We start from the raw sequence: 13064 nt of genomic DNA, 5'->3' as shown, positions 1-13064 counted from the left end.
CACCACTTGTGCTATATTCTATTCATTAGAAGTTAAGTCACCAGGTCCAGGCCACATTCAAGAGGAAGAGATTACACAAGGGCATGAATACCAGGAGGCAGAAATCACTGGACACCATCTTCGAGCCTGCCTACCACCGTAGGCATAAGAAAAGTCTAAAAACCAAACAAAACAGAAACACCTTGCCCTTTGGCCACCTGATATATTCTATAGTATATTTATTTATAGATGATGTTATGATATTTGCAATCATTCACCCCAATGCTAGTCTTTTCAATTATATAAAACATCAAAGGGAGTACTTAATTACTGAATATTTCTTGTTAAGCAGTGTTCATTATGGTCATATTAGAGACAATACAACTAGCAAGAATAAGTCAACAAAAATAGCACCTGGAAAAAAGGAATCATTGGATGAATCTTGCTAAGAAGATGACATTGGATTTGATATTGGTTGATATTATAGAAAGATTGTTAATTTTCTTAGGTATAATAATAGCATTATAATTATGTAGGATAATATCTTTATTCCTAGGCTATGCATACCAAAGTGTTTAGGAGTAAAGGGTCATGATATCTGTAACTTACTTTCCAAGAAAATATGACACACACACACACACACACACACACACACACACACACACAGAAAGGCAATTAGAAGCAGTCAGAATTACAACCCAAGTCTTAAATCTTAATTACCCTGGGAATTCACATTCTCACTACACCTCTATACGTCTAGTGTGTCCCCTATGTTATGTCTCTAGCTACTGTACTATGCAATATCTGTGTTTGAGGTGATGAGGATGAAATGACAGGATACTGACACTCTGTCCCTCAGAAGCTGGCAATCTCATTGGGGAATAGCAGTTTTATATACAATATAAAACAAAACACAACAAATCTGATACATAACAAATAAACGCTGCACAAGTTTAGAAAAGGATACCAATAAGCCTTCAGAGAATAAGATATCTTTGAAACCTCTTTCTTCTAACAGGTTTCTTATTCTTGGCATCCCTTCCGTTAAGTACTTCTCCTTTATTTTATCTACTTGGCAACAACCAACTGATTATTTCCTACATTTTAACAAAATTATCTGGAGACCATCTAAAAATAAAATACATGTTTGCCTGTTTAGAACACAGGACATGATTTTTAAAATAAAATGCTATTTACATTTTCACTGGAAAAAAACACTAACTACACTATGTGGATTTTCTTGCCTTCAAAAGCAACTATGTTATTTCAAGAGTTGAGGATGCCAGAAAGCTTGAAGATTTAAAAATAACCTCACAAAGAGCTCATTTCCAACAGCAGATGGAAAGAAATTACTCTAAAGACACACATGTGGGAGGGCATATATACAACATCATATGACACCATGCAAAAGGTTTATATAATTACATAATACCATCAAGATTATCAGGACTCACAGGTAGTAAGTTAGGAACACTGTCAATTCTCTGAATCATTAAAAAAATTGATAAAAGGGCAAGAAATGGCAAGTGGGGGGGGGGGGAGTGCCTTCACTTTTAAGATCCCTTCCATGAGTCCCTATTGCATACTGAAATAGTTGGCAGGTAAAATATGAGGGCTTAAATTGTTGGAGCTCTTGACAGTTCTGCCTGTGTCTATATGGTCAAAATTAGAGGGAAACATGAAATTCAACAACCTGTGCCAAGTGTATTATTAAAGTAAAAAACTTCTCACTTGAATATACATAGAAGTTCAAATTGGTAAATTAAAATACTTGATAAGGGCACCTGGGTGGCTCAGCCAGTTAAGCATCCAACTCTTGATATTGGCTCAGGTCAGGATCTCTCAGTCGTCAGATCAAGTCCAGCCCCTGTCAAGTTCTAACGCTGAGTTTGGAGCCTGCTTAGGATTCTCTCTCTCTCAAAATAAATAAACAAACATTAAAAAAAATACTTGACATACAAATTAAAATGGCAATTCTTGGGGCACCTGGGTAGCTCAGATGGTTAAGTGTCCCACTTTGGCTCAGGTCATGATCTGGCCATTGGAATTTGAGCTCCACGTGGGGCTCTAGGCTGACAGCTCAGAGCCTTGGAGCCTGCTTCAGATTTTGCGCCTCCCTCTCTCTCTGCCCCTCCGCTACTCACTCTGTCTCTCTCTCTCTCCCTCAAAAGTAAATCAACATTAAAAAAAATTTAATGGCAATTCTTTATAAGATAATATACTCAAAGATTACTGTTAAGCTCTCATTGCGTTAAAATGATTCTAATAGTGGCGCCTGGCTGGCTCAGTCGGTTAAGCGTCCGGCTTTGTCTCAGGTCATGATCTCGCGGTTGGTGAGTTCAAGCCCCGCATCTGGCTCTGTGCTGACAGCTCAGAGCCTGGAGCTTGCTTCAGATTCTGTGTCTCCTCCTCTCTCTACCCCTCCCCTGCTCATGCTCTGTCTCTATCTCTCAAGAATAATAAATAAACTTTAATTTTTTTTAGAAAAATAAAAAAATAAAATGATTCTAATAGAGTTATCAGCATTAAGTAATAGCTGAATAGCAATCACAACTCAACCTTGACATAGTACTATATATATTCATAAATTACCCAAAGTATGCATTTCTATTTCACTTGTGGGTCACAGGCTTAAATTTAACCAATTCAAAATAACCCTATGCTTTCTTTTTTTTATTTATTTATTTTAAGAGAGATGGAGAGAGCACTAGCGGGAGAGGGGCACAGAGAAAGAGAATCCCAAGCAGACTCTGCACCAGCAGCCCAGAGTCTGACGTGGGGCTCAAACCCACAAAACTATGAGATCACGACCCTAGCGGAAACCAAGAGTCCAACATTCAACCAAATGAGCCACCCGGGCACCCCAAAATAACTCTATGTTTTAATGCTGTTAAATCACTGAGAATTATTCAAAACTTTTATAATTTTTTATGACTTAATGCAGATATTATCAAAATAGAATATAAAAGTTTTCTGTATGAATATTAACGTAGAAAGTATCTCAACCTCTATGTTGTATCCAGTCCACAATTCAGACGTATAGAGAGCCTACCAAAAGTCGGTTTAGATAAGGACACTTTTTATATTTTAATTTTTTTTAATGTGTATTTTTTAGAGATAGACAGATTGTGAGCAGGAGAGGGGCAGAGAGGGAGACACAGAATCCGAAGCAGGCTCCAGTGTCTGAGCTGTCAGCACAGAGCCCGACACAGGGCTCAAACTCACCAACTATGAGATCATGACCTGAGCCGAAGTTGGACGCCCAACTGACTGAGCCACCCAGGCACCCCTGGATAAGGACACTTTTTGTAGACGATGGAAGGTGCAAGAAACAGGCAGTCTGCATTTATAAATCAAAATTAACTTCAACTTCAAGAGTATACATTATACACTATTTTATCTTAGTATTTCCAACTACTTCCAAAAAGAAACAGGTGTTCCTGTCCCTATTAATAGATAGTATTATTAGATAATAGAATTTTACAGAAACTTTGAATATAGAATAGAATTAGATAATATTAATAGAGTTGCTGCTTCTACTGCTTCTTCCAATCTTATTTACCAATATAAATAGTCATTGTTCCTATCTATTCCATCAGATAATCTTGCCTTTTCCTACCCACTCTGCCAAGATTACTTTAACCCTACCCAAGGCTCCACTCCACATAGCTCAGAAACAATTTTAATTTCTACAGAGATTTCCCCGAGAGTTGAGAATGATAGAAGAGAGCCTAGATTAATTTGGTGGCAGTGACCCAAAGAACCCTCAGCCATGAAAGGGAGAGAGTCATAAACAATCACAGTTTAATCCATATGGATTTATTCTGGAGATAATTAAGAGATAACTGCAATATGAGAACTGGTCTTAAGAAGTGCAATAACAAAATAATAAATAATAAAATAAACATGATGCCAGAATGGCTCTGGAATTTTCATATATAGGGGACTTTTAGGGATAGCATATTTACTTAGGGCAACTTTGAAGGATGCTGATAAAAATTAGGGGGTAGGGTATATTAAAGTGTCTCCAAGTTATTCATTGAATTGTACTGGCCACGCACTATATTGGGATTTTGCTTTTCTTTAAAGTCCAAAGAGCTACCCAGTTTATTTTCAAATACTTCAAGGTGAATACAATCCCATTTAACAAAAATAATTAACAAAAATAAGTACAAACAGACTTTCATCATAGTCAGATTCTCTCATTAAACTTTCCTAAAACCAACATGTGAAGTAGCATCAGTGAGGCAGCTAATTCTAAATAAGATCAGCACTCAAAATAAAATATCAAAGTTCTCCTTTCTAACGCCTCCAGTTTCTAAATACTGTTCATTGCTATAGCTTCTTTAATCTTTCTCACTGTGTATTCATTTTTTGGCCGCAGAGTAAATCAAAATACTAATTTAACCCAGTGTGTACAACAGATTATTTGTTATACTGCATTTTACTGAACATACCATAAATCCACTCATAAAAAGGACATAATCACAGACTTTCAACAAACTTAAATAAAAAGCAAAAATTAACAAATATATTTGGAATCTGGCTTTTCGCCAACTAAATGCTATTTTAAATATTATGAATCAATTACCTTCTAATAATTCTGGATTCTCTACATAAATAAGGCCCAAACCTGATAAATTCAGAGGCCTCTTTTAAATGTTTTTAAGTTTCATCATTGGGAGTGCTTGAGAAAAAAGCAAAGATGTCATTAGAAAAAAGCTCTTAAAATTATTGCTTAGCTCACAAAATAAGGTGATTCCATTCTCAAGCAATAGAGGAAAAAATAAGTTCTTTAGAAGTAGAGATGAATCTGAATCTGAATTTGCCATGTGACCAATCACAAATTTGATAAGGCTCTTGGAAAAATACACTGGCAGCACTTGGGCTGGACAGCTTCTTAGATAACAGGGAAACAGATTGTGGCCTAACCGTATGCTCCTCTTGATTTCAGAACAAAATTCGGCGGCCATGGCCACTGATACACCAAAGTTATAAAATCAGATCACCAATATTAAATTGGATTTGGACATTCAGAAAACAATATATGCAAGCCCTATCACTCACATCACAAATTATAGACCTATGTCTTATTTAGATACATTTTTTAATGTTTATTCATTTATTTTTGAGCAGAGAGACAAAGTACGTGCACCAGCAGGGGAGGGCCAGAGAGAGAGAGAGAGAGAGAGGGAGACACAGAATCTGAAGCAGGCTCCAGGCTCTGAGCTGTCAACACAGAGCCCGACGCGGGGCTCAAACCCATGAACCATGAGATCGTGACCTGAGCCTAACCAACTGAGCCACCCAGGTGCCCCTAGACCATATATTTTAAATTACAATCTATGGGTACACATATCAAAGTACCTGCAGAGAATTCAAGAATCCTGTGACTTTTAGGCAACACTTCTGATGGACTTAACTGTGAAGCTTTCTTAGCAAAAGTAGGCAGTAACCACTATAAGCACACCATGTCCCATATTATTATGAATTTGTTTAAAATTAAGAGCATAAAAACTGAATAATGGGATAGAAGGCTAGCTCTGTAATTTCCAAAAATGTTAAATTCAAGCTGCACACAAGAAAACATCACACTGGTGAACTTTAAGTGTAGGGCACAAACCTGACAAAAGAGAATAACAGGAAAAAATATATAGGTCATACCTCAAGAAATACCACAACCATTTTTTTCAGAGGAGACAGGAATCATTTAAAATCATTTGTTAATTTAGATATTAGCTTAGAAGTGTTTCATAAGGAAAAAAAGGGATAAGATGAAAGCACTTTTAAATATGCAAAGAAGAAAATTTGTGTATTATTTTGCTAATATCATATAAATTGTTATGTTATTTCATATTTTATTTTGAGGATAAGCCTACTTTAAAAAATAGGTTTGTTCAACGTATCTTCTACTTGACCACCACAATTATGATTTAAGTGCTTAACAAACATTAAGGAAATGCTGACCCTTAGACCACCAAGAAAGAGAAGAGAGAGATGCATAAAGCAAGCAGAGACCTACCTAAAAGATGGGTCTATTAGCTTAGATTAGCTTAGTCTATTTATAGTAGCTTAGTCTATTTGCTGACAGCCAGAATTTCCAAGCATTAAACTTAAACTTATGGAAGCCTAAGTAGTTTTCCCAATCCATCATCGGCCATCATCTATTTACTAGTAAGGGCTACACATATCAATGGGACACTTAGGACCTAAATCCTTTTAACAAACACCAGTTAAAGAAAACTCCATCAAGTTCCTTCCATATATGGAACTTTCCCCCCATACTTCAAATTACTAAGATATGGAGCATTTTTAAGGTAAAAGACTTTGAAAACAGTCAGGAAGAATATATATGACAAGCATAGATGGAACCGCATGGCCAAAGGGAAAGCACGAGTTATTACTGAACAGTTCTTCTTGGTTGAAAAATACAAGTAATAAGGAGAATAAAGGTGGAAAGGTAGACTGGGGACTTACCGATGAGATATTTGCTATAAAACACTGGTATAAATGTTGGGAGAATTTTGGCAAGGCCTAAAAATTAAAAACATTATTTCTAAGCCTGAATTCAATTATATAAGGGAAGAAAGTGCAGAAGAGAGAGAAATCAGAAGGTTAGCACGCTGAGCTTGGGTCTGTCGGTGAGTTCACTTTTAACAGTGGCAAAGATACACCCTACTTTGGCTTCCCCAGAGATATGAATAACTCCTGTTCTTTACTTTAATTATAAGTTTCTTGTAGAAAGCACTCTGAATTTGTACCTTGATGCCAAGCAATCAGATGTTCAGTTGTATCCACTTTTTTATCTGTCATTTATTGAGTGCTGACTGCCAGCACCGCTATGTACTCTACGTGGATTATAACACCCCAAGAAACTATTTTACAAAGCCAAAAATTGTACAGCTGGCAAAGAACTTACGATGTTTCCAATTTACAGAAAAGGGAAATGAAGAGTACATCAAGTTTCCATGAAAAGTAAGGGGGACTATAATAATCTGCTTGATTAAAAGCATAAGCAAACTGAATTTTTTGCCAGGATTGAGAATACAGAAAACAGTAGTGAGTAACAGCATGTATAGTATATCCTCAAGAGGAGCATAAATCTCTCTATAATAAAATCCAAGACACAAGACATAACCATTTCTTGCAATTTTCCCTAAAAACAGCAAGAACAAAATAGCAGCTGTGAAATCACCCGGACTACTAAAAAAAGGCTCAGCATCTCTTAAAACACACACAGACACGCGCGCACACACACACAGACACACACACACACACACACACACACACACACACACCTATCTCCTAATCAGCAGTACATGCCAAAAACGACAAGTCCCCACAGACTAGACATTTCTGGTAGGACACAGGGGAACAACAGGATGACAGTGGCTATCATGTGGCCAGAAACGAATCCGTCAGCAATTTGCTGCACGTGAGATCACTTTCTCTCCAGAGAACGCCGGTTCCTGGGGGACGAGGAACCCGGTCGGGCAGGCCCCCCGCCCGGAACAATCGCCGGGTGGTGCAGCTCGAAGGGCGAGCCTACATCCAGCCTCCCCACAGGTAGAAGCAGCCCAGCAAGCAGGAGGAAATATTTCCAAGTCGACAGATGCAGGAACTGAAAAAGGAGGTCACGATGCTGAGAGAATAGATTTAACCCTTTGGTTCCCTGGGAACCGCGAAGACCACGGGGAGCGAGCGCGGCAGAGCCCCCCGGGGTCGGGGGATTCTTTGAACGAAGCGGGTGTCTCCGGCGGGAAGGTCTCCCAGTCCTCGCAGGGCTCCCTCCAGCCCTCAGATCGTGCCAGACTTCTCCAGACAGCCCAGCCACCCCGTCACGAAGAAACTGCTCTGCGGCTGCACCCAACACCTTCACCACCCGGAACCCGCAATCCTCCTCCATTTGGTTTCCTTCCAAGGCTCCTGCCCGCGGACAGTGATTGGCAGACCTCGTCAAAAACGGACCCCAAGCCCAACTTTGCAACGCTCCTTCCGCGCAGCCCCCGCCTCCTTCTCCTCAGGCCGGCCGCGTCTGGGCTCCAGCCCCTCAGCCTCTGGCGCGCGGAGGCCCCGGAACCCGCGCCCCCGGCCCGGGGCCTGCGGGGGGCTGCAGACAAAGAGGCTGCGGCGCCGCCGCGGCCGCCCGGACCGTCCCCTCGGGGACGGCTCCGCGCCCCCCAACCCCGCTCTCGCGCCGCCGCCGCCTCGCCTCACCGGTGGCCCGGGGGCCCGGGCTCCCGAGCCCGCCGCTGCAGCCGCCCGACGAACAATAGCAGGAGAAGGCGCCGGCGCCGAGACTCGGGCCCTCTGCGGCTCGCGGGCCCGCCGGCTGCTGGCGGACTGACTGACTGACTAACCCACCGGCGGAGGGAGGGAGCGAGCGAGCGAGTGAACGAGCAGGCGGCCCCGGCGCGCGCCCTCCCGCCTTCCCTCCGTGAGGCGAGGCCGCCCGGCCCGCAGCCAGCCAGCCCGCGCGCGCCCCTCCCCCTCTGTTCGCCACAACATTGTAGTAAATTTCTATTGGTCGGCAACTGAGGGAGGGAGGGGGCCGGGCCCGCGGCCCGTCAGCCCATTGGCTGAGGCCAAGTTCTTGGCTCCTCTAGTTTCCCCCCTCCTCAAGGCCGGTAAGGGCAGGGGAGGGGAAGAAAAAGAGGGGGGGAAAGGCAAGGAGCTGGCCGCGTGTGCGCAAGCGCAAATCGAACTCGCTCTGGAGTCCCGGTGTTCCTGGCTCCTGCAGCACCCACGTGGGGAATGAGGTAGGTAGTGAACGGGACCGAGGTGAGGCCCTTTCCGCCCGGAGGAGGCCCAGGTAAGAGTCCGAGATTTGAAAGCCTCAAGGAAAAGCCGAGGCTGCCGTCAGGCTGCAGCAGCTGACTGCCTACTAACGCACCTCATGACCTTGGGTAAGTCACTCAGCTTTTCTGGGGCTCAGTTTACCCATCTACTAATTCGATGATCTCTAGGCGCCATTCCAAACCTGACATTCGTGGAAGCTTCACCTCTCCTGACAGCTGTGTAAGGCCTGAAACGGACGCCGAATGTTGTGGCCATGCCAAGATTTCACCTGTCTTTTGCATTTAAGGGTCTCCTAACTCCACCCTGGCACCCTCAAAATCATAAAAACCTAGCTTCCGAGATCTGGGCTCCAGCTGAACTTAGGGTTGCTCTGACAATTGCCTGATGTGCCTTTATTTCCCTTGGGAAGTTTCAGAGGCCGCTTGACCCTTCACACTCCCTGCCAGGCTGGTCTCTGAACAGGCTGGGACCCCACAGAGTAGAATGAAGGCTCATGTTTTAAGCACAGTCCCTAGATGGTAAGATAGGTTTTGGTATTCCCATTTTAGAGATGAAGAAACTGATGTAGAGAGGCTTAGACCTGCCAGGATAAGAAGCTGGGCAATCTGACATCAGAACCTTCCTATGCCAGCTTCACTGTCTCCTGGTATCTGATCACAGGCCCCTCCCATCCCAGCTCAGCCTCTAGAAACAGACACCTGCTGGGTTCAATTCTCAGCCTCCAGCCCTCCCTCATTGTTTGGACTTCTATGTGTCAGTTTCTAACCCCATAAAAGGGGATAATCATAGTTCCTACCTCATAAGAGTTATTATAAGAATTAAATCAGTTAAAATATGTAAAGGGCTTAGAATAATGCCCAGCTCATTGTAAGATCTACATAAGCGTTAATTATTGCTGCTATTTGGAGACCAAAATATGGACTGAGAGGTGTAGAGCGGGCTGACATAATACTATGTTTGTTAAGCTCTCAATTGTTGTCAACACTGAGCTGAGCACATTACATGAATTATCTGTCTTAAACATCCTAAGTGAACCACTTGAGGACTACCTGACTACCCTATCTAAACCAGCCTCCACCCACACACCCTTGCCCTGATTTTTAAAAAGAGTTTCTTTTTAAGTAATCTCTACACCCAACATGGGGTTCAAACTCACAACCCCAAGATCAAGAGTCACATGCTCCACCAACGGAGCCAGCCAGGCGCCCCCCGCTTTTTTTTTAAGATTTTATTTTTCACCTTGCCCCGCTTTAATTTGCTTCATAGCCTTTACTTCTTCCTGACTTTCTATATATTTAATTATTTATTGCTCCTCTCAATAAATGGTTGCAGTTTAGATCCACTAAACGGCAAGCTCCAAGAGGACAGGGATTTTGTCCCTCTTATTCATCTCCCAGAACAGTGCATACTCAATAAATATTTGATGAACAAGTGAACAGATTATCCCCATTTTATATATAAGGAAGCTGAAGCTTAGTAAGGTCAAGCGAATTGGCCAAGTTCATTCTGTGGACAAGAGGTGAAGCACCTATTTTTGAATATTCTGGTCCCCTGCCTCAGGTTCTCAGGTTAAGCCATACTTTTGATTCAAGGAGCTCTAGCCCTACCATGTCTGTGCCTCAGAGGCTTCCTTCATATGGACCTGGAAATCTGGTACCTGAAGATCAATCACCAGATGGCTCGCCATGACCACTATGTTATCCAGCAAATTCAGATTCATCAAAACCAATATTCTCTATGCCATGAAGTGCTAGCCAATGATACATCATATTTAAGGAAGCTTGTTTGGGTGAATGGAGTGTGTAGTATTTAGTAATCGTCACCCTGAAAAAAAAAAAAAGTAGGAGTTTCAGGCTAGGAAAAAACAGCTACACTAAGGCAGGTGTAAACCACTCTTATATTCAGAGTGCTGTGCAAAACCTCAAAAAAACTGTTGGCACAGGCTTTAGAATATCAAAGACCAGGAGCGCCTGAGTGGCTCAGTGGGTTAATTTCAGCTCAGGTCACAATCTCACAGTTCATGAATTCGAGCCCCACATGGCTGAGCCTGCTTGGGATTCTCTGTCTCCCTCTCTCTCTGCCCTTTCCCTTCTTCCGTCTCCCTCCCCCACCCACACCCCCCCACCTCCCCTACCCCCCCACACCCCCACCCCCCCCCACCCCCGCCATCTCAAAAATAAACGTCTGGGAAAAAAAAAAAAAAAAAAAGAGTATCAGAGACCTGAATTCCAGTCTTCCTTTTTAATTCTCAGCCTGGACATGAAAGGACTTTCTAAAGTACTATGCATGCATGACTGGTTTTGTTATTAATTAGGTTATACACCATCACCTATTAGGCAAAGTGCTCAATCCCTGAGTGTAGCTGGGCCCCCCACATAGTAGGTAGTGGGGGGCTAAGTAATGCCCAGTCTGAAGGCAGAGAAACTACCCATACCCATATGCCCATCTGCCCTCTAAAAAGACTCCTCCACAAACCAGACATCTAGTTCTAGTTCACCCTGCAGAGGCAACCCCTGGGTTCCAAGGGTAAAGGTCCCAAGCACCATCCCTGAGTCTAATTTTCTAGGCAGAAACTCAGCTCCCTCCCTGCCCACTCCATGCTCACATCTGGATGGCGGCTGTGCCATGCTCCAAGCCCCAGGTTGGGGTCTCCAGGGGCCATCTCTATCCCGCCTGCCAGCTGAGCCCGCCACTGCCTCCTCCACTACCCCTCCTGTTCCTTCCTAGGGAATACAGGCCCTGCTAGCTGCCTGTCAGCCCCTGGAGCGGTCAAGGGCACTAAGAAAAAAGAGAAAAAAGACGGCATGAAAGGGTCTTAATCCTTTCCCACTGCAAACTGGGCTCAAACACCAGCTGCACGGGAAAGGGTGAAATTAGATGGTGAAATTAGGTGGTGACCAGCGGGGAAGGCCAGGGAGGGTTATATGGGGCCTCCGATGACCTGGAAGAGATGAGATTGGGAGAGAGTGGGGGTAGCGTGGGGGAACAGTTGGAGTCCGAACCATTCCCAAATCTGGGACGTGGGCGGATTAGGGACACAGCTGGCCTTACGCCCCAGTGATAGGGCTCATGGAAAATATGTGTCTGTTGTGGGGGGTGGCTTAAGATGAAGAGGGCTTTTTGAAAAGCTGGGCCCACCAGGAAAGTGTTCTCATCAGTCACTATTGAATAAAAACCAATCCTTGTAACAAAAGTACATGAAGAATAGTTGTCTTTCCATTCTGCCCATGGTCATAACATTGCAGTTATTTAGACCTTTTAAATACAAATGGTAAACAAGCTATGATAAGGCAGGAAAATTACTATTCATACAATGGTATGACTTTGTAGGCAATTATTTTTAGTAGTAGTATTTGAATTGGTCGTAGAAAATATAGTTAAATAAGGGGCACCTGGCTGGCTCAGTCAGTGGAGTGTGAGACTCTCAATCTTAGGGTTGTGAGTTCGAGTCCCATGGTGGATGTAGAGATTTGGTAAAAATAAAATCTTCAAAAAAAAAAAAAAGGAAAAAAATATAGTTCAATAAAAAGAAAAAATTAAATCATCATAAACCATCAATCAGAAATAACCACCATCGGGATGCCTGGGTGGCCCAGCTGGTTAAGCATCTGAATCTTGATTTCAGTTCAGGTCAGGATCTCACAGTTTGTGGATTTGAGCCCTACCGCAGGCTCTACACTGAAGCCTGGAGACTGCTCGGGATTCTCTCCTCTCTCTCTGCACCTACCTCCACTTCTGCGCACACACACTCTCTCTCAAATATAAATAAATAAACATTAAAAAAAAAAAAGAAGAAGGGCACCTGGGTGGCTCAGTTGGTTAACATCTGACTTCAGCTCAGATCATGATCTCACGTCTGTGAGTTTGAGCCCTGTGTCAGGCTCCGTGCTGGCAGCTCAGAGCCTGGAGCCTGCTTTGGGTTCTGTGTCTCCCTCTCTCTCTGCCCCTCCCCCATTAGCATACTCGTGAGCACACACTCTCTCGCTCTCTCAAAAATAAACGTTTAAAAAAATTTTTTTACTTAAAAAAAAAAAAGAAAGAACACCATCAATATTTTGGTGGGGGACTTCCCTTCTAGTACCTTTTGTTATACATATACTTTTTTATGTGTATTAAATTAAATCATATGAAATTGCTGATTTTATAAGTTAAAAATGATCAAATAGCAGCCATAGCGTATAGTTCAACCTAATGTGGTTTTTTGTGGGGTTGTTTTTTTTTTTTTTGTTTTTTGTTTTGGTTTTTTGTTTGTTTTAGATCATACTGTTTTGGAACTGACTTTTTCA

General features: G+C 42.7%; 1 protein-coding gene across 3 annotated transcripts in view; it reads right to left on the bottom strand.

The window, feature by feature from the left end:
* EPB41 (erythrocyte membrane protein band 4.1) overlaps positions 1-13064 on the bottom strand; it is a 200107-nt gene that overhangs the window by 171957 nt on the left and 15086 nt on the right. The window contains exon 1 of one of the 3 annotated variants that reach the window (XM_042953631.1): positions 8197-8380. The exons of the other annotated variants lie outside the window; for them this stretch is intronic. The gene's annotated coding sequence lies outside the window, so the exon portion shown is untranslated. Of the gene's footprint in view, positions 1-8196; positions 8381-13064 lie in introns of those variants that run through there. 3 annotated transcript variants of the gene reach the window in all.

The sequence above is a fragment of the Panthera leo genome, chromosome C1, assembly GCF_018350215.1.
Source record: "Panthera leo isolate Ple1 chromosome C1, P.leo_Ple1_pat1.1, whole genome shotgun sequence".
NCBI classification, from domain to species: Eukaryota; Metazoa; Chordata; class Mammalia; order Carnivora; family Felidae; genus Panthera; species Panthera leo.
This window is presented reverse-complemented; position numbering and strand designations above follow the sequence as displayed.